General features: G+C 45.9%; 1 long non-coding RNA gene across 16 annotated transcripts in view; it reads right to left on the bottom strand.

Moving 5' to 3' along the window:
• Window positions 1-24,471, bottom strand: part of LOC102152574 — a 133,689-nt gene that overhangs the window by 24,593 nt on the left and 84,625 nt on the right. For 10 of the 16 annotated variants that reach the window (XR_005366542.1, XR_005366532.1, XR_005366538.1 and 7 more), the window contains 5 exons: window positions 16,871-17,220; window positions 16,311-16,485; window positions 13,020-13,148; window positions 12,368-12,465; window positions 12,158-12,280 (listed from right to left, as the gene is read on the bottom strand). This is a non-coding gene — a long non-coding RNA (uncharacterized LOC102152574). Of the gene's footprint in view, window positions 1-12,135; window positions 12,281-12,367; window positions 12,466-13,019; window positions 13,149-13,519; window positions 13,681-16,310; window positions 16,486-16,870; window positions 17,221-24,471 lie in introns of all 16 variants that reach the window. The other 6 variants (XR_005366534.1, XR_005366537.1, XR_005366541.1 and 3 more) reach the window with 4 other exon arrangements.

Below are 24,471 nucleotides of genomic sequence, written 5' to 3'. Positions count from 1 at the left end.
CGATTAAAATTAAATAAAATTTAAAAGTCAGCTCCTTCAGTCACATAAGCCACATTTCAAGCACTCACTAGCCACATGAGGGCTGCAAGCAGAAAGAGCATTTCTGCCATCACAGGAGTTCTACAGGACAGCACTGCCTGGAGGCTTTGCAAGCCCACACCATATGCACGGTCACAGGCCTACAGGATCCGGGGCACAATCAGTGTGTCCACAGCTGTCTAACCTTCCAGAGCTGTCCCAGGCATGTCTCATCAGAGATGAGAACTGAGGCTAGACATTCTCTGCTGCATCTCCACTAGCTCTCCTCCTTGAATAATCATCAGACAGGAGAGACCCTAGCTTGTCTATAATCAAGTCTTCTTGTCTGAAAAAATGTCCATTGTTTTCCAGCTCATCCAGCACCTTCTTTATACTTTATCTGCCTAAGCACCAAGGAATGAATGGAGGACCTATTTATTGACGCCCGTCTGCTTCATCTGACCCCTTGGACCCATTTGGTTCCCCCATTATGGTTTTCTCATGGAGCCCCAATCTTGTGGCTTTCACATTTCGGTTGAGATAACTACTCTGGGTCTTTTCTACTTTGCTACCATAGCTGGACACAACTCATTGGCTCAGACCCTTGGCACGATTTCTTAAAAATCCCTTTATATAGACATCCTCTGGCCCTCCCTTACTACTTGGTGCTGAATGTCTCATACCAGCAGGAAATAACCAAGGTGCTGGTTTTATAATATTATTTTTTTTTAATTTATTTATTTATTTATTCATGAGAAACACAGAGAGAAAGAGAGGCAGAGACACAGGCAGAGGGAGAAGCAGGCTCCATGCAGGGAGCCTGATGTGGGATTCAATCCCGGGTCTCCAGGATCACGCCCTGGGCTGAAGGCGGCACTAAACCGCTGAGCCACCCGGGCTACCCTGGTTTTATAATATTCTTTAACAAACTTAAGAATATCCTAAAATTCTAATATTAGTAAATTACCATGTCATGAAACTCTATGGTATCAGGATTCGTGCTTGAGGTGTTCCCAGCCAACTACACAGAATCGAATGCCTGACGCACATGAACTCGGTGTTGTGAATACTGTGCTAACTGTTCAATTGTAACTTGAAAACAATGCAGAAAGCTCAGGACAGTCTGTCACAGTAGAAGGGCATTGGCTTGGATAATAAAACTTTCAGTTTGATTTCAGAGTGAATCAAAGGATTGATTCTTTTATGTAACCAATTTATCTTCCTCATTACCTTATGACTGAGCTAAAATCAGGTGTCCCTTAACATGCAAGCATGTTAGATGGCCTCACCTGCTCATTTTTGCCTTCCTAGTCCCTTCTTCCCTTTGAGCAGCTCAAGCATAGGTGCTACTCAGGCACACAGTGTGTCTGGGCAGATCCTTTCACTCTGAAAACATAGATTCACTGTTGTGGGTTCGCTGTGAATACTGGCTGCTGGCTGCCTCACCCACGTCATTTTTCACCTTCTCTCCCTCCCTCTCTGTCTTGACTTACACCTGGCCGTCTCACCTTCTCTAAATGTATCAAATATGTTCCAGCCACAGGCCATTTGCACCTGCCATCTTGTCTCTGAAATAGCTACTTTCTAGGTGTACATAAGTTCAGTCCCTGTCGGGATCCCTGGGTGGCGCAGCGGTTTAGCGCCTGCCTTTGGCCCAGGGCGCGATCCTGGAGACCCGGGATCGAATCCCACGTCGGGCTCCCGGTGCATGGAGCCTGCTTCTCCCTCTGCCTGTGTCTCTGCCTCTCTCTCTCTCTCTCTCTGTGACTATCATAAATAAATAAAAAATTTAAAAAAAAAAGTTCAGTCCCTGTCTTCATTTATGTATTTTTCTCAGAAAACACTTCCTTGAGAGTTCTATTCCCTTGTTCTCTTTAAAATTCCTGTAGCAGTTTCCACTAACAGAAAATACAACATACACATTTATAGACTATCTATTCCCACTAGAATGTAAATGCCATGAGAGCAGAGACAGTATCAGTTGACTCTTGCTGCATAATAAATCACACCAAAACTCAATGGCTAAAAACAGTAGCCATTTAGGGGCACCAGTGGTTGAGCATCTGCTCTTGGCTCAGGTCGTGATCCTGGGGTCCTGGGATTGAATCCTGCATCAGGCTCCCCCTAGGGAGCCTGCTTTCCCTCTCTCTGCCTGTGTCTCTGCCTCTCTCTGCATCTCTCATGAATAAATAAAATCTTAAAACAAAACAAAACAGTAGCCATTTATTTAGCTCCTAACTCTATAGCTTGGCAATTTGGACTGTGCTCTGCTGAATGGTCCTCCAGTCTGGGGCAGGTTTGGTTGATCTTGACTACAGCTTGCTCAAACATCTGCATTCATTAACTAGGTTAGCAGAAAGCTGGCCGGGTTTTGGCTGGGCTATCTTGTTTCTTTTCCATGTGAACTCTTACCCTCTAGCTGTCTAGCTTGGACTTACTCATATCGCAGTCAGGGCTCCAATGCACACCTGATTTTTGTCTCCTTGAATGAATCACATTTGTGACAGGGCCATTAGCCAGCTGAGATTTAAGGAGTAGAGAAATAGATGCAGCCTCTTGCTGAAAGGACCTGTAACACCTTTTTGTAGGATCCTAGATTCAGGGTGTGTGTGGGGGGATTTGTGGTTATTTTTATCCTCTCAGGAACTATCTTTGTTCTAGTCACTTCTGGATCTCTAGCATTATACAGTGGCTGGCTCGAAATAGGCTTTCAACAAATACTTTTTGAATGACTAGAGGTAACTGCAGAGGCCCCAAACCAGGAAACACCAAATCTGTTGGAACACCGTCACAGATGGATGCTAGGGCTGTGACTGTCACGGCTAAGCACCCACCATCACCCCTTGCCTCACGGCTCCCACAGAAGATGTGCTCCCACAGAAGATGTGCTCCAAAGTTCTCCCTTTGTTTTGCTGGCCTAAGGCATCCGATTGGCCCAGCTTAGCTCATGGGACAGCCCCGTGACATGGAGGGGAGAGACCAGGCTACAAACACATACTCTAATTCCCACAAAATAAGAAGGAAATGGATACTCCTCCTCAAACCCCCATAGACATCCAATATAGATACACTATTTAAGAACCTGTCCCAATGCCTATGTTTGGTTAATTGATAACAATGGTTGATGTCAGGCAGCCTGGATGGCTCAGCAGTTTAGCGCCGCCTTCAGCTCAGGGCATGATCCTGGAGACCCGGGTTCGAGTCCCGCATCCGGCTCCCTGCATGGAGCCTGCTTCTCCGCCTCTCTCTCTGCATCTCTCATGAATAAATAAATAAAATCTTAAAAAAAAAAAAAAACAATGGTTGATATCCATCTGTGTGTATCCACACACACACACATGCAGTATTTTGCAGAGAAGGGAAACTTTAAATTCAGCCAAATAACAATTCTCTCCAGAAACAGCTGTTTGGTGAATGAATTAGTTATTTTGTTTCTTTAAAAAATCATGTGGCTTGCTCAAAGAGGCTGCAAAGTTCTCCGTGTACCATTATCATTACAAAGGGATCATTAGAATGAGTGGCTAGGAAGTGCTCTATCATTTAAAGCAGTCATATGGGATAACACACAAAGACCCTGTATCACTGTCACTTGAATAAATATGTGTATTAAAAAGGGGAATACCTAGAATTGGTTACTGTCGTGCAGAGCAGCAGACAATTTCAATTGTATTGTATAAAGACTTAGAAGCAATAATAGGATCTCATGGCCTTTAAATCAAAGCTTCTTAAGAAGAAAAGAGAAGCTATAGAAAATAACCCACACAAAACTGGTATAATTTTTCATTTATTCCCTCCAGGCTTTAGAAGGCAGTTACATAACCACCAGCACCCTGACACGCATGCGTGAACACGCACCTACACCATAGTGCCCCAGTTTGGGATGAGATTCCTAACTTGAGGGCTGCGGTTTCAAGGAGTCGGAGGAAGCTATAGCGGCAGGTGGGGCAGTACGCCCGCGGCCTGCCCACCCCCCTGGCCTTGCCATGCCAGGAACTTCAGACTCCTTTCCAAGGGCTAGCACCTGCCTTTCTCTGCTGGAGGGCTTTCTCTAACCTCGGAAGCCTGCTTTCCTGTTTGGCAGGCCAGAAACGGCAGACAGTTAACGCTCCTTGACCAGCAGCCCTCACCCAACAACCAAAGGAGTAGCATACAAATGCCCAAGCCCCCTCCCCCTTTGAACAGGACAATTCCGAGGCATGGGTTCCTCCAAGAGAGCACGTCTGCCAACTTTCCCCGGGTAGGGATGAAGCTCAGCAGCCCACAGGGGCAACTGCTCGATAAAGCAGCTTTGGTGGCTGTCCCCTTTTCTGGTTTATCCCCCCAACCCACTGCCGGAGCCTCCTTGCCTTCCGAATAAATTGCTGCCTGCAGGGTTGGTTTATACGGGAAGAGAAAACTAATACAAAGCTCCAACTTTCCAACCACCCTCTCCCCTAAGAGACAATCTGCCCGGGTGGTTCCTTGGAGCTCCTTGGTTTTAGAATGTGGGCCAGGTGAGAACACAGAACCCCCGAGGGAAGCCTCAGGTCAAACATTGTGAGCTATTTATAGCTTAAGGAACAGGCCGGATTTGACTGGAGGATGCTGAGGGTTTGGGGCCTCCAGGAATGCACACCCAGGGTCGAGGGGAAGGAAGACGGGGGAAGGGCGAGGTCTCACCCCCCCACCCCATCTTCTCCCTGGGTTTGGAAGAGTCATGCTAGGGTGGGCTCAAATCAGAACACTGCAGATGAGGCCCATCTCCTTGATTTCACTTGCAAATCCTGCTTTCTCTAAACCTCTAATGTCTTATCTTTAAAATGGGAAGAATAATAATACTACCGACATCTGAAGTTTGTTAGAATTCAATGAAGCGCTCCACGGAAAGCGCTAAACCCAAGCGAAGCCTGGCCCCTGGTAAATCTAACAGGGACTTCACTGTGAACGAATACTTTTTTTTTTTTTTATGATTCTCTTTGTAATTGTAAATAACAGAATTAAACCCTGAGCTTTGAAAAATTAAATAAATAAATAAACCCTGAGCTTTGGATTTGTCCTCCTGACCGGCCGAGGGTCCAAGATCAAAGAGTAACATAAAAAGTCAGAGTTGTTGCTCTGTTTCTAGCCGCTGCGTCACCCCCCCAACAGCCCCTGCCCCCGGTCTCTGGTTCAGGGGCGCACACACCCAGCCCTGCTGACTGTTCCAGTCCATTTCCTTCCTGAGCTGGAACTGGGCGACCCCAGGGCAGGGCGTGGAGGGACAGGGATCTCACGTGCTTTGAGAGATGCACAGCAATCGCAACAACAAAAAAGGGAGAGTGCTCCTGGCTACAAGGTTAAAGTCTCCTGTAAAAAGCGCATTATCCCAGATCCTCTCCTGCTCCGCTCCTCTTCACCGCGTGAGCCATTCTGCAGCTCCGGCAGCCGTCCAGAGCCATTTTTCAGGCGCTTTGCAGCAGATGTGATCATTATAAAATGCACCATCAGAGGACTATGGTATTTATTTGTTTTCCTTAATTTCAATTTTTACTAGCTTTCCTTTAAAGACAGCAAGGCGCAGATTGAGCCATAAACTGTCAGATTCCGTATCTTCTGAGGCTACCAATTTCCTAAAATGTGAGATGATTTAAATTTCCAATCAAACGGACAGATAGGAAAATACATTGCTACTCCGGTAGGAGTTGTAAAGCTCTCAAGCTCTGTTTTGCCCCTTTTAATCTTTATCAGCACAGAGTATTGATACGGACAGAGAGAAAATAATTGCACGTGCAAAATGAGAAGCGGTTCACCAGAACCAGGTCGGGGTACGGGTGGGGAAGGGGGGCTGCAAGTAATTCCGGACGCCTCACGGAAGAACCCCCTTTTTGTCCTGGCCCAGCGGGCTTGGGCGTGATGTCAAGAATCACGAAGCTCGTGCAAACTGCCCGTTAAGAATTAGTAGGCAGGATGGCTGGAATCCTGCCTGGAACCGAGTTTTGGAAGCCAGCCACATCAAAACTAATACGTTGCAAAGCCCAATCCAGACAATGACGATAAGTCCACTGTGGGAAACATAACAGGTGACACTGGTTTTCTTATTGTTGTTGCTCCGGCTTGTTTCGGGCCGCTGGTTTGTTTTGCCTTTGGCCAGACAAGATGCAGGGAGAAGGCAGGACATCCTCTTGGAGCGCAGTGTCCCTGATGGAACCATTTACCTGGCGACTTGAACACCTAGGAGCTTGCTCGCCTGGTGCTGGCAGATAAGGATTTGAATGTGAGGAGCGGAGGGTAGGAGCCCGAGGGGGTGGAAGGCGGGAAGCAAGCTAGAATACACCGCGTCGATAAGCCAGCTTTGACCGTAAGCACTTGAGGCTCCGGCCTGCTGGAGCCTCTGGTGGCTGCAGACACAAGCCTCAGAGCTGTCCCCCTCCGCGGCCAAAGAGGCTGGGCTTTCCCCCCACAATTCCTGCTGGAAAGCGGGCTTCCAGGGTCATCAGCTCCAAGGGCGGAGCCAGACCCTGGGAGTCCACGGGACCGTGCCTGCAGAGGAGAGGGGACAGGACACCAGCAGCATCTGCTGCGAAGTCCACTCTTCATGGTGGACTCTGCTCCCGCCACAGGCCAGCTGGTGGCCGGGAGCCAAAGCAAGCACCAGGAAAACGCGATTCCAGGAAGAGCCAGCAGCCCTGCAAAAAAAAGGCAATGGTCCTGCAAACATGTGGTGATGTTTTGCTAGGCGCACGGTTGTGGGCTCGGCAAAGGGTCCTCTGAGGGGATTTGCAATGCCTATCAAACCATCCAGAAAGGAGCTTCCAGCCCCGCGGTGTGATGGTGTTCAGTGGGTAACAGGCATGGAAAAGCGAAGGCCTCCGGGGACGCTGGGCTCATTAAACGCAATCCTGTTTCTCCTTCCTTCACTGCTGAAACACACAAGCCCAAATCTCCCAAAAGCCCTAAATTTGCAGCCATAGTCATCTCTTTAATTACTGTGTCTGGTTCACTTTATTTGCAATCATGGGAGCTTTTTATAGCCCTTTCACATCTCTGTGCGAGGTGTCAAAGACTCCTGAAGACCCAGTGGGGGAGACGTAAGGGAAAGTGCTCGCTCAGGCCAATGAGTATGCTACTGCCCTTTCTCTAGGTCACTGAAAAGGTAGTTAAAGCTGCTCAAAACTGAAGGAGACAGAAGCCGGCAAAGCACTAAGGTCAGAGGGACCACAGGACTAGACTGATCAAAATATGGGGCAGCCTAAGTAGTTTACAGAGTGAGTACAGAGTATGTTCTAGTAGATCCTCCCGTCAGAACCAAGGGCTTCTTTCCCAAGGAGTGCTGTGGGCTGACAGCGCGTGGCCTGGGTACTGTCTAGGGAATGATCTTAGCGAAAGGGGCTGCCATGCCAGGGAGGCGTCCCTTCCCTGGAAGTAACCCCCCTCCAGTCTATGAAGGGTACAAGCCCCCTCCACCTTGCCTCATTTGGGGTTCTTCTGAAGGTTGTACCAATTCCAGAGCTCCCTTTGGCTGGGCCCGCCATTGCAAGCACACAGTCACACAATTCAGCTGCCTTCCAAACAGGGAGAGCCCTCCCCAGTTAACTTCCTAAATGCAAAGTACTGCTAGAGTCTATGTCTTGGGGAGCCCAACTTAAGGCAGCTGCACACCATAGTTTCTGTATGAAATGACAGATGTGCTGGGGCCCTCCCTGTCCAGGTGTTTCTGGAAAGTGCTATGTTGAGGAAAATATGCTCAAGGCAGAAATGGCACACCAAGGGTGGTTGGGAAAGACCCGGGTGCCTGGCATTCCCATGTATATTATCCTACAGTGTCTCATTGCATTCTGAAAAATTCGTACATTGAGAATGATTGAAAATGTTAGTGCATAAAAATGTAAATTTCTGCACTGTAAAATAAAGAACTAGTACCACAAACAAGGTAACAGGACAAGTGAGAAATTGGGGAAAGGATCTGCAATATATGTGAGAGACAAAGTGATAATTTTCTTCCTATGTAAAGAACTCGTCTTGAAAATAATAATAATAATTTAAAAAGGCCAGCCATCAAAAAAAAAATAAAAATAAAAAGGACAAGAAGAGTGAATTGAGTTGGCAGAAAAACAAATGATAAAATGGCCTTTTCACTTATAAAAAGATATCCAACCTGACTCATAAGAGAATGCAAATTAATACTAACGTGAGATGTCATCTTCACCTAACAGATGAATCAAGATCAAAAAGTTGAATAGCATGCTGGGTTGGCATATGTGTGAAGTAATAGGTATTCTCATAAAATTCTGGCAGGTGTATAAATTGGTACAACCTTTCTGGAAGGCAGATAGGCAGTTTTAAATCCATAGATCCATTGACTCAACAAGAATTTGGCTCTTCGAAGGGTTGATAAATCCAAAATGTGTGCAAAGGCACACCTGCAGGGGTATTCATTTTAACATTGTTTATGGTAGCAAAAAAACCAGAATTGTTCACCATTACATGCGAAAGTAAATAAATGTATAGTAAATCCATTAATACTATACTCTTCACCTGGCTCTGCCCTTCCTGGCCCTGCAAAGGGTCAGGTCCAGGGTGAAAGGGCGCTGAGGTTAGGGGAGCTCACTGACTGTTCAGGCCGTCAGTTAGGCTGAGCCCGCCCCCAGTGCCGCCCCACGCACCTCACTTCTTTCCTGGGTTTGGTCAATTTGACCATCATCCCGCTGGGCAGCAGTACCAGATTCAAAACTGTTTTGCAATGTTCTTTCGGATAAACACTGATATCGAAACACATTGTATCACCGTTTATGTTTTAACAGATTACGTAACTAAGTTGCTCTTGCTTTAAGAAAAAATTACTTCTATTGTGAGTGTAAATTCTGGTATTTAATTTTTGGATGTTCAGACTCATCTAAAGGAACTCTTTTTTCCCAGTAATCTTTCGTCAGGGAGTTTATCAAATAGCTTTCAGTCACAGAATGATTTAAAAGCAAATCTTCCCTAGGTTCATCCTGTTTGTTATGGTCTGAGGCGTCTTTATTCACAAGGGTTCTAAGGATTTTTATATAATCTGTGTCAGCCATAAATTTCTGTGTTAAGGGAGCGAGAATCTTTGGAGCAAAGCTCTCTCAAAATGTTTTTCAAGGTACTAATTTCTGAAAAACAAATCAGAACTTGCCAACCCCAAAGCCTCAGAGATGTTCACCTGCTTCTTCTCGGCAGGATTAAAAATTATTAAAAGGCCCCTTGGATGTTCTTCAGAGACAAAATTCCAGTGGTAGGAGAGGAGGAAGGCGCAGTTCCAATCATCTGTATCCACTGCCCACCCACTAATGCCTGCTGTCCCTTCCATAGGCGGGCCTGGTATCCTTCTCCTAGCAGGTGTCATTCACACACGCACGTTTGCCCAATTCTGTGCGACGCAGGTCACGTGGTACTGTGTCGAATAGTTGCCAAGGCACATCAACCCTGAGTCGCACACCCAGATCTCAGATGCCCGTAAACCCTGGATTAGCACACACCGCCTGCTGACGCAGCTGTGCCCGTGAATCCCTCAGACATGACAAGAAGGGACAGGGGATGAACTGCCCCAGGGCTCTTGTCAATCCACTTCGAGTGTCCAGAGGACACATGAAGGCGCGGGGCTATTTCTTTCTTTGTGGAGCTCTCCCGATGAGAGGGGGAAGGGACCCCACCTTTTGGAGAATGGGGAGACCATCCCTCATGTTCCACAAATGAACTCCTGCGTCATCAATCACTGGCGCTTGAAAGGGCCTTGATGCCATGATGCATCATTCTCGACTGTAACCTGCGCGTCGGCTTTAATTGCTGCCGCTAACTGCAGGAGAGACTACCCACCCGCTGGCTTCGGGAGCAAGCCCGCCATCGGTCCCTTGGCAGCCGGGGCGCCGCGACGGTCTGGCAATACCTTGCCCTGCCAGCCTCTCCTGGCCTCCTGGGCACCCCCCCCTCCTCCCAGCACACTTTCCCACAAAGCCCCTGCTCCCTTCAACCCCAGGCCAGGAATTCAGGGTGAGGCCTGGAAGCTCTAGGGGGAGTCGGTGCCCCTGCTGAAAGCCCCAGCAGATGAAGGGCGTGTGCCAGCCCCTGGCGGGGAGCCTGCTCCTGCCTCCTTGGGCTGACGGATCCTGGGAAGTTGTGCCAGGGACTGGGGGGGACGGCCCGTTTTATTAGGAGTCCAGGCTGCGACATGGAGCCCTTCCAAGGTGTCTTTCACATGTCCTTGCTACTCCTCTAATACGCCAGGATTAACCCTACGCAGAGCACACTGGGCCGCAAAGAGCCTGTAAATTTTCTCTAGAAGCCTGGCTCTAAAACGCTGGCCTGGCTTTTGGCAACCACAAAGCCAAGCAAAGGAGCAGCGCCGGGCCCGCCTCCCCTCCGCGCGGCGTGGGCCACACTGGCCAGGAAGCAGAGTGCTGGACCGGGTGGCCGGCCTGGGTACCGGGAGGGTGACTGGAGGTGGCCCTCGGGCTGTGAAACCAACACTTGGTTTCCAGGCATCACTCCCCACACTCCTCACTGGTGCTCGGGGCTCGGGGCTCGGGGCTCGGGGCTCGGGGCTCGGGGCTCGGGGCTCGGGGCTCGGGCCCAGCCAGCCTGAGCAGCCCCAGGCTCCCAGGCTCAGCAGGACTCCACGCTTCCTTTCATGCCCTGCTGCTGCCCTCTTGAAGCTCTTCCGACTCTCTCTTTGAAACGAAAAGCCTTGTCATGGCCTATGGCCATGGGCCCTGCAAATGACGGAGCCAGTCCTGCTCCTGGGCTTTAAGGAGCCAGAGGAAGCCCTGCTGGGCAGGAGAACCTCTCCTGGAACTCCTCGTGGGTTTGTTGTTTCGAGATGAGGGCTATGGGCTTTCCAGCGTGTGGGGGGTCAGGTTCTCACAGCCCCACCGTGATGCCTTTCTTTATCGCCAAGGCCCCCTTGACAATATTCTGAAAACTCCCTAGAAATTAATTCCTACTGACTCATCAGTCCACTCCAAGCCCTGCTCTGCGTACTCTGTGTGCATTTTATCATCTAATCCTCACCACGGCACTGCGAGGCGGGCACCATCATTACCCGGTTTTAGAGGTAAGGAAATGGACTCTCAGAGAGCTCAATTTGTCTCAAATCAAACTCAGATGCAGTTAACTCCAAAACGTGTAGTTTTAACCACTAGACCATACGGCTTGATTATAAAAGGAAAATATGTTCTCCGTTCCATTGGCAGTAAGAGTCATGATTGATGTGTCGATGGTGAGTGCGGGAGATGAAGGCTGGTTGGAAAGAGAAAAGTAATACAAAAAGTTTCTCCCCCCCGACCCCCACCCAGTACACAGGAGGAGTTAAACTGATATTGCCAGAATACCATAAAGAAACATGAATCTCCTGTAATTTTTTTCCTGTTCACTTTGGTCTGAGCTTTATTTTTAAGGCTGCTGGTTTGGGGGGAACTGTGCACACTTTTGGCTCTTGGACTGTGGGATTCATTACCCCAAAATGGCTCTCAGGCCTCAGGGTTGGATATCTTCTCAAATGCATTCACCAGACCAAGGATAGGCCCAGAATCCAACATCAGGGAAGTTTCCACAATTATAACCATCATCATCTAACAGTCAAAGCCAATGTTGATTCACTGCTATGAGCCAGCCATATATATCAACTTCTTCAACTCACATCCACCATATAAGGGAAGCATTATGATTGTAATTTTACAGATGAGGACACCGAAGTCTAGAAAGATGAAGTAATTTGGTGAGATCACCTTTCTGGTAACTCTCAGAGCCAGGATTTGAATCAAAAGTCATGCTCTTGGGGCACTTGGGTGGCTCAGTGGTTGAGCATCTGCCTTTGGCTCAAGGCGTGATCCCGGGGTCCTGGGATCGAGTTCCACATCAGATTCCCTGCAGGGAGCTTGCTTCTCCCTCTGCCTGTGTCTCTGCCTTTCTCTCTGTGTCTTTCATGAATAAATAAATAAAATCTTTAAAAAAAAAAAAAAGTCATGCTCTTCATTCACTGCCACACTATATGAAAGCTGAATGTCCTCTGTCAAAGACACTGTTCAGAGGACAGACACCTGGAGATTAATCATCAGGATAGAAGGTCTAGTGAGGACCCCTGGTCTTACAACCACAGTGTCCTTCCCTCTTGCTGCCCCCCGTCCCCCATTGACATACTGCGGGCGGGATGTGTGCTCACTGGGAATGAGACTCCTCTGGACGCAGCCCAGCCAGCACTGGGCTAAATGGTTCTTTATCGATCTTCATTAGATGACAGATGTCCATGACTCAAGAATATCATCTCCCTCAATTTCCTAACGACCTACCGGGGAGCAATAACCGGTTAATCTAAGAGACTGGGGTAACCCCAACGTAGTTCCTGACAGATACTGCTTGTAAAACCACTCACCTAAGGACAGAATTCAGAAGTGAACAGAGAAAACATTTCATGGATCCCAATATAGCTCATTTAATTTCTTGCTGTACCACAGAGAAGTATCGGTGGCCCTATTGGACAGATGGCAAAGTAGAGATTCAGGGAAATTTAGTAGCAGAAGTCCCAGACCACTAAAATAAAACCCAGGGTCTAAACCGTGAGCTGAGTAACATCTCTAAGTCCTGTGCCAGGAAGCCCAGCACCAGCCCGCCGCCTTACACAGAACTGCTTAGAGTCTTCTCTCACAGCATTAACTGTGCTCCCAAGGCCAGGTGTAGCTTCCAACCCTCCCTGCCATGGTATCCTTTTTTTTTTTTCTTTTTTAAGATTTTATTTATTTATTCATGAGAGACAGAGGGAGGCAGAGACATAGGCAGAGGGAGAAGCAGGTTCCTTGTGGGGAGCCCGATGGGAGACTCAATCCCAAGACCCCGGGATCAGGACCTGAGCCACCCAGGTGGCCCCCTGCCATGGCATCCTAATCAGTCCTAGCTACTCATTGAGGTTTTTCTTGCCCCTGAAGAGGTTCTATACAAACCTTTTTTCTCCGGACTGTGTCACACTAATTCAGAATCATTTTAATGGGACAATTTCATGTTTACAGAATATAGTAATAGCAACTTACCTTCTGCCAAACCCATCTATCTTCTTTTTTCTTCCTTTCTTTCCCTCTAATTCTGTGACTGTGGGAACTGATTAGGCTTTAGAAAAAGCATCGCACTAGACGTCATTCACTTTGCAGCTGGAGAGGTTACTGTGCACCAAAGAAAAGCATAATAAGAGAGAGCTTGGGTCCCTCTCTCTGTCCACTCACCACCATCACCTGCGGACGCACGCGCTCAGAGGCACACGTGCACACAACCGTGCGCGAGCCCACAACGTGCACACACCTGCACAGACACACGAGGATGTGCTCACATACATGTGCACACACAGTCCTCCACATACAAACACACACACCTGTGTGTGCACACACAGGATTGGCTCACTCCCTAAGACTCACTGGGAGCAAGGGTTCTTAGAAAGCAGGCTCTTCCTGTAAACAGTGTTCTTTCTGGAAATTGCCCCTGCCCTCTCTACTCAGACACACCCCCTTTTTGCTGGCAGACAGCCTCAGGGACTTACCTGGTGTATTTTATTAAAACAAAGGCTACAGTCACTTTCTAGCAATGACTGCAATGTGACTCCACAGTGTAAACAGAATTTTTATTTATTTATTGAGCAACAGGTTTTTTTTTTAATCCACTGACAACTTTTTCAGACACATTTCCAGCTTTACTCTAGATCTAGAATTATAAAAATCAAGAGCAATTATTACTCGGAAGTGACAATTTTCTTTATAAGGGATTCCCCATGCTTGGAAAGAAGTGTCTCAGTGCCTCCAAGACATGGCTATTAATAAAATCTAACTATATGCCTAGCTTTTCAGAGTCCTCCTTACCCTGTAAAGTTTGGGGGATGATCACCACTGAACCCACTGATAATTATAACTTAAGGTTCTTTGGAATAAACAAAAATGATGCTAAAAGGAACATCTGACTTGAAATCAAAAGTTAAAATGTGTTGAGTAGAATTAATTGCTTGAGACAAAGAAAAAGGAAAACTGCTTCAGAAGGCATTCAGAAATTCCAAAGGTAAACTCAAATAGGTGAGAATAGATGTGATCTGCAGAACTCCCAATGTGGGGCTGCCCTGGAGTCTTTTTCTAAGACTTGCAGTCTTGAGGCTACCTCTATACCCAATGTCCAAATCTCTTTCTCTTCCCTTGCTGCCAGCTGGTCATCAAGCAGGGCTAAATATAGGCCAGCCTTTTCTTGTTGTTTTTCCCTTCACTGGGGAAAGGATCATATTTTAGTCCAGAAGAAAGCAAGGGGATTGACTACTTTTCCTGGAAAGTGTATGTGTCTAATTCTTAATTTTGCAAGAACCAGGCAGCATAAATTCAGTTTATTAAAACTCTCACACATTTGAGAGAGTGGTGATATTTATCCCTCCTGAACTTTAAATTATCTTGGGTAGTGAAAGAGATCTTTAATTATGTATAGACACAAGACAACAGAACACAATGTGCAGGGTTTCTTTATATATATATATATATTTCCCAAGAGCAAGAAAATGATAGGTTAAGCATTTAATATTCTTGCAGACTTCATTTTTATTTCCATCAAGTGCTGGAGTAAGTAAAATTTTCATTTTGGCATTAAAAAAAAAAACCCTCCGTGGTATGAAATACATAGGTTTAAAATTGGCCTGATGTTTTCCCATTAGATTCAGGAGACTAGGAATTCGCAAGAATAGGCTTTTCCAATTTTCCATGGCATCTAACTTTACTTCTAGAAAGAGCCAGAGAGGAATAATTGTACATGTGCGAAGCACTGTGCACTTTGCCCAAAACGTTTACATACAGCATTTCATTTTGAGGCTCACAACCCTGACAGGAGCTGCATTATTCTCTTTTCTGATCCTATCACAATGATGAAGTTAGAAAAGTTAATGGCAAAATACTCAAGGTCTAGAAAAGTCGGGCACTTTGACAAAGGTTTACAACCAATAAATGCAGAGATTTGAACCAGAAGTCAGAATTCCCAAATCCTAAATCAGGCCTTTTGACCACACTTACCACTGGAATCTAATTTTTCAGTAGAGCCTCAGATCTCTGGCAACATGGTGTAAGACATTTCTTTTCTTTTCTTTTCTTTTCTTGCAACATGGTGTAAGACATTTCTTTTCTTTTCTTTTCTTTTCTTTTTAAACATTATGTATTTATTTATATGAGAGTCAGAAGAGCACCAGCAGGAGAGGCAAAGGGAGAGAGAGAATCTGAAGCAGACTCCGTGCTGAGTGCAGAGCCTAACATAGGGTTCGATCTCACGACCCTGAGATCATGACCTGAGCCAAAAACAAGGGTTGACACTTAACCCACTGAGCCACTCAGGTGCTCCTGGTAAGAGATTTCTTAACAGAGGACTCTCAAGGTGGTGCAGGAGAGTTGTCAAGCCCTTCTGAGGAATTCTGGACTGAACCTCAAAGGACCTTCCTCACCCCGCCTCAAACAGTATCTGTGGTGAGTACACAGGAATTGCCTCTTCTCTAGCTTTGACCTCTCTCCCAATACCCATTAATCAGTCTGACTACCAGGAGGGCCAGGCTGAGAATGTGCCTTTGGCTGATTATTCCAGGGTCAGTGAGCAAAGGCGCCATGAGTGTTGGCCACCACACAAGTACAGGGAGTGGAAGTGTAACTTAAGGGTCAGGGCCATGACTTTGCTTTCCAAGGGGTATTGGGGACCTGAAAGTGTGCATTTTTTTTTATAAGCTAGCCTTCCTGTCCTGAGTACTTCCACTACACATTGTTTTGCCTGCAAATGACTAATTCTGTCTTCCCAGTGCAAGTCCTTTATATTTGGCAGGAGCGTGGGGGGTGGAGGAGGGGTGGAGGTAGTACACCGTGTAAATCATATTCATTAAAATTTTAATTCCACTGCCTTTATCAGATCCTTTTTTTAAGGTTATCAGGAGGAATTTCTTCTTTTTTTTTAATTTTTTTTTATTTGAGAGAGAGAGAGAGAGAGAGAACATAAGCAGGGTGAGCAGCAGGCAGAGGGAGAGGGAGAAGCAGACCCCCACTGAGCAGGGAGCCTGATGTGGGGCTCTATCCTAGGACACTGGGATCATGACCTGAGCTGAAGGCAGGCAGGCACTTCACTAACTGAGCCCCTATCAGATTCTTTATCAGACCTTGAAAGGGTTTCAAACTGGGAGCTGGTGGAAACTGATGGAAGCCTCTCCACGGAAGTGTTTTATTGGGCAAACTCTGAGGTCAATAGTGCTTTCAACTTGACTGCTCCCGACACAGCACTTGTTCCCTTATGCACTACAGGCTCCTGCGTCCCGCAAGATGACACCCACTGCTTACCTGAAGGCAAGTGTCTCAGGCTGTCCCCCTTAACTTTGGTCTCCAGCTTAGGACAAAGCATGGATATTTCCTGATAGGGTTGAGACACAGGGAGGCAAGAGGCTCAGATCCAGAGAGAATGGGGCATCTCCTCTTTGGAGTAACCAAGCAGTCAAGCGAATCTGAAAAAGAGAAGCTGCCAAGGGAGAAGGGGTTACTGAGATACCACAAAAACCCCACTGGACAGTTGTGCCTCTAATGGAACCACCGTGGTGAGCTCTTGGAGTTCCCCCTACCTCCATTGCAAAAAGCTGACCCTTCAGCACCAAAGGGCATCAGGAAGAGGAGGTCCCTCCCTCTTCTCACCCCCCACAGCCCACACCCTGGCACAGGGCGCAGGGTAGATTTCTCTCCTAATCCCAAGGCAGGAAGTACGAGACCTGGTGACTAGCTTCCTACTCTGTGGAAATGTGCTCTCATTGGCTTGCTCTCCATCCTCACCGCCTCGGTCACGTGACAAACTCTTTGCAGAGTCCCCAGTCCTCTGCCGCCCTGTGCCTCCTGGAGACACACACACTTACTGCTTTTGATCTCCTTTTGACGGGCTAACCCCTCTGCACAGGCGGATCTGTTGTTTGTATGCACTCTTTTTAAACTGATGGAGAAGCAGAGGTGCAGCAGTGGCTCCTTTGATTTTTATCTCCCGCATATTGACCATAAATCCTCTCGTGTGTTTTTAGAAGTGACTTGCTTCCTTCCCGATTTTATTTTCAGGAGGTTAAGAAAGTAATTGGACAAGGAGTAAGGACTCCAGGCATTGTGATTGTGGCCATGCACTAGACGCGTGCCACTCTCTGCTTGTGTTCCAACTGGGCACAGCAAGCAAACAGAAGCATCTTTTCTTAAGTACCTCTAGTCGTCATGTCGAGATCTGAAATTACAATAAGGGACAAGATTATTGTTATTTTATTATGAATCTATATTTATATCTGCTTCGTTCCAGAAACGATTCGAAGCAGCATTATGTATGAATTTCTGATCCATGTGTGGGAGCAGTTCCATTTGTTTTTTTTGGTTTTTTGTTTTTTTGTTTTTTACCAAATCCACTTGTTAATGATTGATATGTTAATGATGTGATTAATCCATTGGGCTTGATTCATTTATATCATCATTTACATTTCATCAAGATGTGTTTTCAAGGAGACACTTGATGTCCTCAAAATGCTCCACTTCTCAGCATGGGGACTGCTATTTGCCATTTAAGCAAACCAAATCTGACTTTCTAACTGACAGGGAAGCTGCAATCTACGTGTGTGGAGGTGAAGGAAGCCCACCAAGGCTTCCAGAACCCTGGAGGAGCCCACTTTTTCTTACGCCTCTGTTTTTTTTTTCATAAGGTACATTTCTTGGTAAGATACACAGGTCTGTACAATGTTTAAAAGGAATCTAGGAGAGAGTAATCACCACCTACCCCCAGAAGACTGAAAAAGTGCCCAAAAAGCCTTGGGCCCCGGGCACTAGAACGGCCCTGCAGCCGGTGAAGAAAGCTATGTGGGTGAGTACTGGTCTGTGACACCTCACCGTTAGGATGCAACCTTCTGGGCCACATCGGTGTAGGCAAAAGTGGAGTCGAGTTCACGGGAGACAGAAGAGTTAGGCCAGAAAGGGGGCACGTGAGTGTTTTCAGTAGGACACAGAACATAAAAACGTTTTGAATGCACAGTGGGAAAACTGGCCTCTGCTTTCATTTTTATTTTCAATTCCCTTTCAGGGCTTCCAAGTACCTTCAGGAGAAAGTCTCTACTGAGTGGTAGTAGACATTTAACACCCCTCTCACTCCGGCTAAGTTGAACTGGCTAAGTAAGAAGCTGGCATCGGGCTAAGAACTGGGCAAGCAACAGTAACTAGCTCCAATCTAGTGATTTGCTTCCTTTCTCGTTGTATTTGGATTAATGGTGAGCTTCTCTTTCTATCAAGGAATGCTAGTTGTCTGCTGAGGTAGTAATGCGAAGGTCTTGTTTAAAATAAATGTATTTAAGTATTTTTATTTTTTTAAGAGTTTATTTATTTTTTCATGAGAGACACACAGAGAGATAAAGAGAGGCAGAGACACAGGCAGAGGGAGAAGCAGGCTCCATGCGGGGAGCCCAATGCAGGACTCGATCCCAGGACCCCAGGATCACACCCTGAGCCAAAGGCAGACGCTCAACTGATGAGCCACCCAGGCGTCCCAAGTATTTAAGTATTTTTAAATTAATTTGCAAAAATTAAAATAAATTATTATATAGGTGACATGTTAATAGTGACATTTGGGGCACAGGAGAAAAACATAAAGGGTCTTTGATGCAAGACATGAAGCTGATGTCCTGAGAACAAAGTTGGCATCAACCCCAGAAGAGCCGAGTCTGAGACCAATATTCCTACTGATAAGCCATAGGAGGGGATGAGTGTCTAGCTGTTGATCTCCCCATCTATAAACTGGAAATGATAAAAATATTAACTTGACTTCTTCACAGATTTGTGCTGAAGGATCAAATGAGACAGTGTAAGGGAAAGCCTATTACAAACTGTGAAGTATGATATCCATGTAAGGGATTATCACAATACTTGAGCATGTGGGGAAGGATCAGGGAGGATAAAGGCAAGCCAGGCGGAAGAAAATTAATTAGCTAGAAAGTTCTACCGTCCTGTTAGGTAGATGGGCCTGGGTTTGGGGCAAGGCAGGTAGTGGCCCAGGTTATCATTTGGTTTGTACCATGACGGCAGGGATGAGAGGGAAAGAAATCAAAAACAAAAAGAAAGACCTGCAGGGAGAGAAGAGACAGTCGGGGAGACCTCGAGTCTGGGCGAAACCATCATGAGGGTAAAACCACCACTAAACCACCACAGAAGGCTCTGTGCCCCTTCCCACCTGCTCCTGCCCCCGCACACGGCTGCCTCCCGCTGGGCCCTGGAGCATGCAGCCAAGCGCTCTGGGTCCACCACACGGGTGGCTGCTGGGTGGCCTGCCTGAGGTGTCCTCGGAGGGGACAGAACGGGGAGAGCAAACCCACGAGGCTTCCCTTGGCTTTTCACAGCCAGGGCCCAGTACAGAGCCTGAGAGAATGGGGCCCAGGAAGCATCTGTGCAGTGAGCGCAAGGATGAAGACATGGAGGGAGGAAAGGAGAGAGAGAGAGAAATAAAAAGCAAGGAAGGAAGGAAATACAAGTGCCAGCTTCCAGACCACAGCCCCAAAGAGCTCAGGTGGTGAGGCCAAGGCCAGCATCACCTCCTGCCCCTTTGCTGTAGCAGTGACAACCAGGAGGCAGCAGTGGAGCCAAGTGCGGGACCTAGAGTCCTATGGAACTGAATGTCACCCTCCCTTTGGCCATCTGCTCGCTGTGGGGCACAGGGCACGTTCCCACCTTCCCCGACCGTGTGTCTCACGGACACCATGGGAACGCGCAGGCCGGCCTCATGGAGTTACCGAGATCAAATGGGAAAAAACACGTGTACACGGTAGACGGGCCAGGGTTGTAGCTTTAATTCCTACGGCTGTTGTTGTTATTACATATGCTCCACAAAAATGCAGAGGAATTATTTTGATTCCGTAAAAAAGTGTGACACGATATGGATTTTCATTCCATAAACAGATTCTTATACTTTGCTTCCTAATTAGACTGTATCTGTCATGCCTGTAATTCCTGTGTAATTAAATTGAAATTAAATGTCAATTTACTTTGAATTACAGAGTAATTCTATGTATACATGCCACGCAATCTGCATTTTGTTAGGAGATGACAACCAAAAATATCCTGACAGTCCCTCTGTAATTACACAGTGATCTGATTAAGATCAGTGTGACAAACTACCTGCCAAGTCCTGAAGAAGAAAAACTAGGGGCTGCGGGAGGGGTCGGCAGAGGTTAGGTGTGGGAGGGGCGGGGGAGCTCACCGCTGACCCCGCCGCTCCCCCTGCAACCCACAAAAATCCTGAACCAACGGTGATCATGTGCGCAGGCAGTGGGGGAGATCTTTTAAAAGAAAAAAAAAGAGAGAGAGAGAGACCTTAATTATAGAACATGCTAACTGGCACTGCCTCCTCTTCACTCTCTAACCCAGCAGTTTTAATTAGGTTGGCGTCTGAGGTCCCGAATCCCCCACACCCCAAAGACAGTGATAAATGGAGAGAGAATATTTCAAACCTCATCCAGGAATTTTATCTTTCTGTCATACATATAAAATGGCTTCCATCCTCCAACTTTAAAAGAGAAAGAGAGAGAGAGAGAGATGGAAATAATTCATATTCCATTCTTCTGTACCCAACACGCAGGCTGATGTTATATCATTCCTGAGTGCAGGGGCCCCGGGAAAGGTGAGGTAAGTGGGCCCCGGGGGGGGGGGGGGACAGAGGCGGCCAGGACAGGGAGGAGCCAGGTCAGGAGCTCCCATCTGGGAAGACGCTCACGGACATGGAGGCACAGAAATGGAAAAATCACCACCCGTGCTTTCTCCCTCGTCTCCTTGCCCCATGTCTACTCTGTGACTTTCCCTCAGCCTCCCAGAACCTGGCTTTGCCCCTTGGTGCCCTCCTCACCCGGGGAAGCTTTCTCCCGTCAGTCAGCTAAACTCAATCCTGACACTCCTTTGGGATGAGGAGCTGGTTATTTTCCGCTTCCTCAGCAGAAGTTTCCTTTCTCTGCTCCTCCTCAGGCCTCAGACCCTGTCCTGGTTGAGCCTGCAGGGCCCCCAGTGCCAGCCGTGGGGGCAGTGGGAGGACCTCGGAGCTCACAGGCCCCAGTGCCTGGGAGAAGGGGCAGGGCATGGGCTCTCTTTCTTACAAGATCTGACCCCAAACAAGTTGTTTGACCTCCATGAGCCTCCATGAGCCTCAGTTCTCCCAAATATAAATGGAAATGAATATAAACTGTCCTGACTATTGCATAGGCTCGTTGGAAGGACCCCTGAGCTACGGTAGATGGAGATGTATAGGAAAAAGTAAAGACCAAGGTTTGGTACTACGATCATCTCCATAGGAACTATGTTAGAGTTCTCTCTTTTGCAGACGACTAAAAAGCCAAAATGTTCACAGTGGATGTGGCTTTGGGCCTGGCCAGGTTCAATAATGCAGTGTCGATAGATCCTGTTTCTCTGCATCTCCAGCCTCTGCTGTCAGCAGTGTGGCCTCCACCCTTAGACCCCATGCGGGACCACATGACCGATTCAGCTCACATCCCACTCAGATCAAATTCAGTGAGAAAGAAAAAAAAAATTCAGTGGGAAAGAGCATATCCCAGAAGCACTCTCTCCAATCCCAGAACGCATGATACTACGATCACTTGGTCACAAAACAACCACCGTGACCAAGGACATCAGCGATGTGAAGTGGATTCTGATACACTTGCCCAAGAATTTTTTAAGGTCACTGCAATTGTTGCATGCATTTCTTGTGTTCTGAATATTTCAGAATTTTGCATAATGGGCAACATGGAAAAGTCAACAGTTTCTATTTTTCTATCTGCCAAATTCCATAAAAAGTACAACATTCTCTATGAAAAGGAATTTGTTATAGCTGAATCTCTCTTAAATCTCAGCCTATCACTGCTCAAAAGGTAAAGCCATCTATCATCTGTGGTTACCTTTTCCATCTATTTGGTCATTTTGGAATGTATCTCTAGGACTTCGGCTCCACATGTTGAGCTTGGCTTTTCCTTTAACATTGATTTTAACTTGGCATGGCTCTCTTGATCCAGAAGGTCAATTCAGCTGTTCACAAACTAATAAAGCTACATGTTTGTCCTTGCCTTTATGTTTTCCTTTTTGTTGAACTAATTATTATCTGGACAAGGGAATTGAAAATTCATAGGGTATATAAAGAGATACATGGCAAAGCAAGTGCCCCCAGGCCACAGGCCCAGAGTCTGTCACTATTAAATACCCGTGTGTCTTTTCAAACACATGGGTGTCCTATGTCTATACAACTGTTTATAGACATATTTCACTTTTCCCATGAAGGGCACATACTATAATTTTTTTCTGTAATTTGCTTTGGCTTCTGTTTTAGTTTTTAAAAAGACACTAGGTCTTTTTTTTTTTTTTTTTTTTTTTTTTTTTTTTAAGATTTTACTTATCTATTTGAGATGCAGAAAGAGAGAGAGAGCACGAGCAGTGAGCAGGGGAGAAGCAGGCTCCCCGCTGAGCACGTAGGCCCGACTTGGCTCCATCCCAGGACCCTGAGATCATGACCTGAGCTGAAGGCAGATGCTTTACCCATTGAGCCCCCCAGGCACCCCAAACACTATGTCTTGAATGTCTTGAAGAACATTCCATACCACCACTCACAGACTATCTGAGCAGCTATTGATGGGCTGTGATATGCAATTATAAACCATTAGATTAATTACTAGGCTATTAGATTAATTACTAGAGGTAGAACTGTCTCATCAATTCATGTGGGCATTCTACTGTTTTTTAAATTATATTAATTTCAAAAGGTTGTATATATTCACACAGTACAATAATTAAAAGGTCTAAAAGTGTACTTAGGAAAAAGTAAGCTTCCTGAATGCCACTGTGTGAAAGTCTTACAGTTTCCAATGCTTCTGTTACCTACTTCCTTTATATGTGTAAGAAATGCAATGTTCTACACCTTCCTTTTTCTTACTTAACCATGTATCTCTGCTATATGGCCATATGTCAGCATGGCGCTCATTCTTTTTTTACAGCTGAGTAGCATTCTACAGAGGGATGTGCCATAATTTAATTCAGCCAGTCCCCTTTTGATGGATTTGTAGGTTATTCCAGATTTTGTTTTGCTAGTTCAAACAATGCTGCAATAAATAACCTTCTAGACACATAATTTAGCAAAAGGACAAATATGTCCAAAGGAGGATACATTTCTAGAAATAAAACTATTTGGGCAAAAGGTAGCTATATTTTTAAATAGGGTATCTATTGCCAAATTGCCCTCTCTGGAGGTTTTACCAATTTATATTCCAACAGAAATTCATTAGGGGTGATTATTTCCCCATACTCCCACCTTAACAGAATACACATAATGCATGAAGGAGCTTTTTGATCTTTTCTAAATTGAGAAATTAAGTGGCATTTCCTTATGGTATTAATCTGAGTATCTCTTCTTATGAATAATCATTTTAATATGTTTTAAAAACATGTATATTTCCTTTTCTGTGTTCTGACCTTCCATAGTTGTCTATTTGTTTTGTTGGTTTGGTGTTCTCTGCCTTACTGATGCATAGGAGATTTTTGTATACTAAGGAAAGTAGCCCTTTATATGAATTTTAAGTTACAATTTGCCATTTGTCTTTGATTTTATTTCTTCGTCATCCTAAAAAATGGATTTTTATATAGCCTAACTATCGGTCTCTGATATTAAAGGCTTTACATGGTACACAGAAATGTCTTCTTCACCTGGAGTTTATTGTTTTAATGTTTTCTTCTCATTTTTTGGCATTGTTTTAAAAGTTGATAGATTTTGCATTTAAAAATTTTTATAGATACTGATAAACTGTCTTGCAAAGAGTTTATATCAACCTATGCTCCCAGGGACACTGAATGTTCACTCTGTGAAGTGTCTGCTGTTTGTCTGCTATGAATTGTCCATTTTTGCCTCAATCTTAATATCCTTGAGAGCAAAGACAGTGTCATCGGTTTAATACATCTTAAGTCACAGGAAGGACAATTAGTGCAATTCTTTTTTTTCCTGGGCATAATTTCTGCCCAAGTAAGGATGGTGTCTCACATCTCTGCTTAGCCACCTTCCACATGCATATATGGTGCTGGGAAGGTAGGTCACGGGTTATCTGAGATCACAGTTCTTGAGGCACAAATGAGAATCATGGTCTAATTGTTCTTGGATTTTAAAAAATTTATACATAAAAATTTACAAAGCATGATAGCTAAAAACATATTAACTGCATATCATGGATTTCCTTTATTGAGGTGAGGGGAATGCATGATATCAGGGCTCCTCCAGAAAGTCCAGAATGCTACCAATTAGGAAATTCAGGGAACTACACTGGTTCCTGAAGGGTGAGTCCCTGGGGAAAGTAGACAATGCAAAAAGAGAGCCTGTGCCTGCTTGAAATCATGCTGAACCCCTAAATAGGGTGTCTATTTTTGCATAATAGAAGATCTGGCATATAATTTATGGAGTGTCATTAAATATTATTAAATATGGACC

The sequence above is a fragment of the Canis lupus genome, chromosome 11 (assembly GCF_011100685.1).
Source record: "Canis lupus familiaris isolate Mischka breed German Shepherd chromosome 11, alternate assembly UU_Cfam_GSD_1.0, whole genome shotgun sequence".
Classification (NCBI taxonomy): Eukaryota; Metazoa; Chordata; class Mammalia; order Carnivora; family Canidae; genus Canis; species Canis lupus.
Note: the sequence above shows the minus strand (reverse complement) of the source record. Positions and strands in the feature narration are given on the sequence as shown.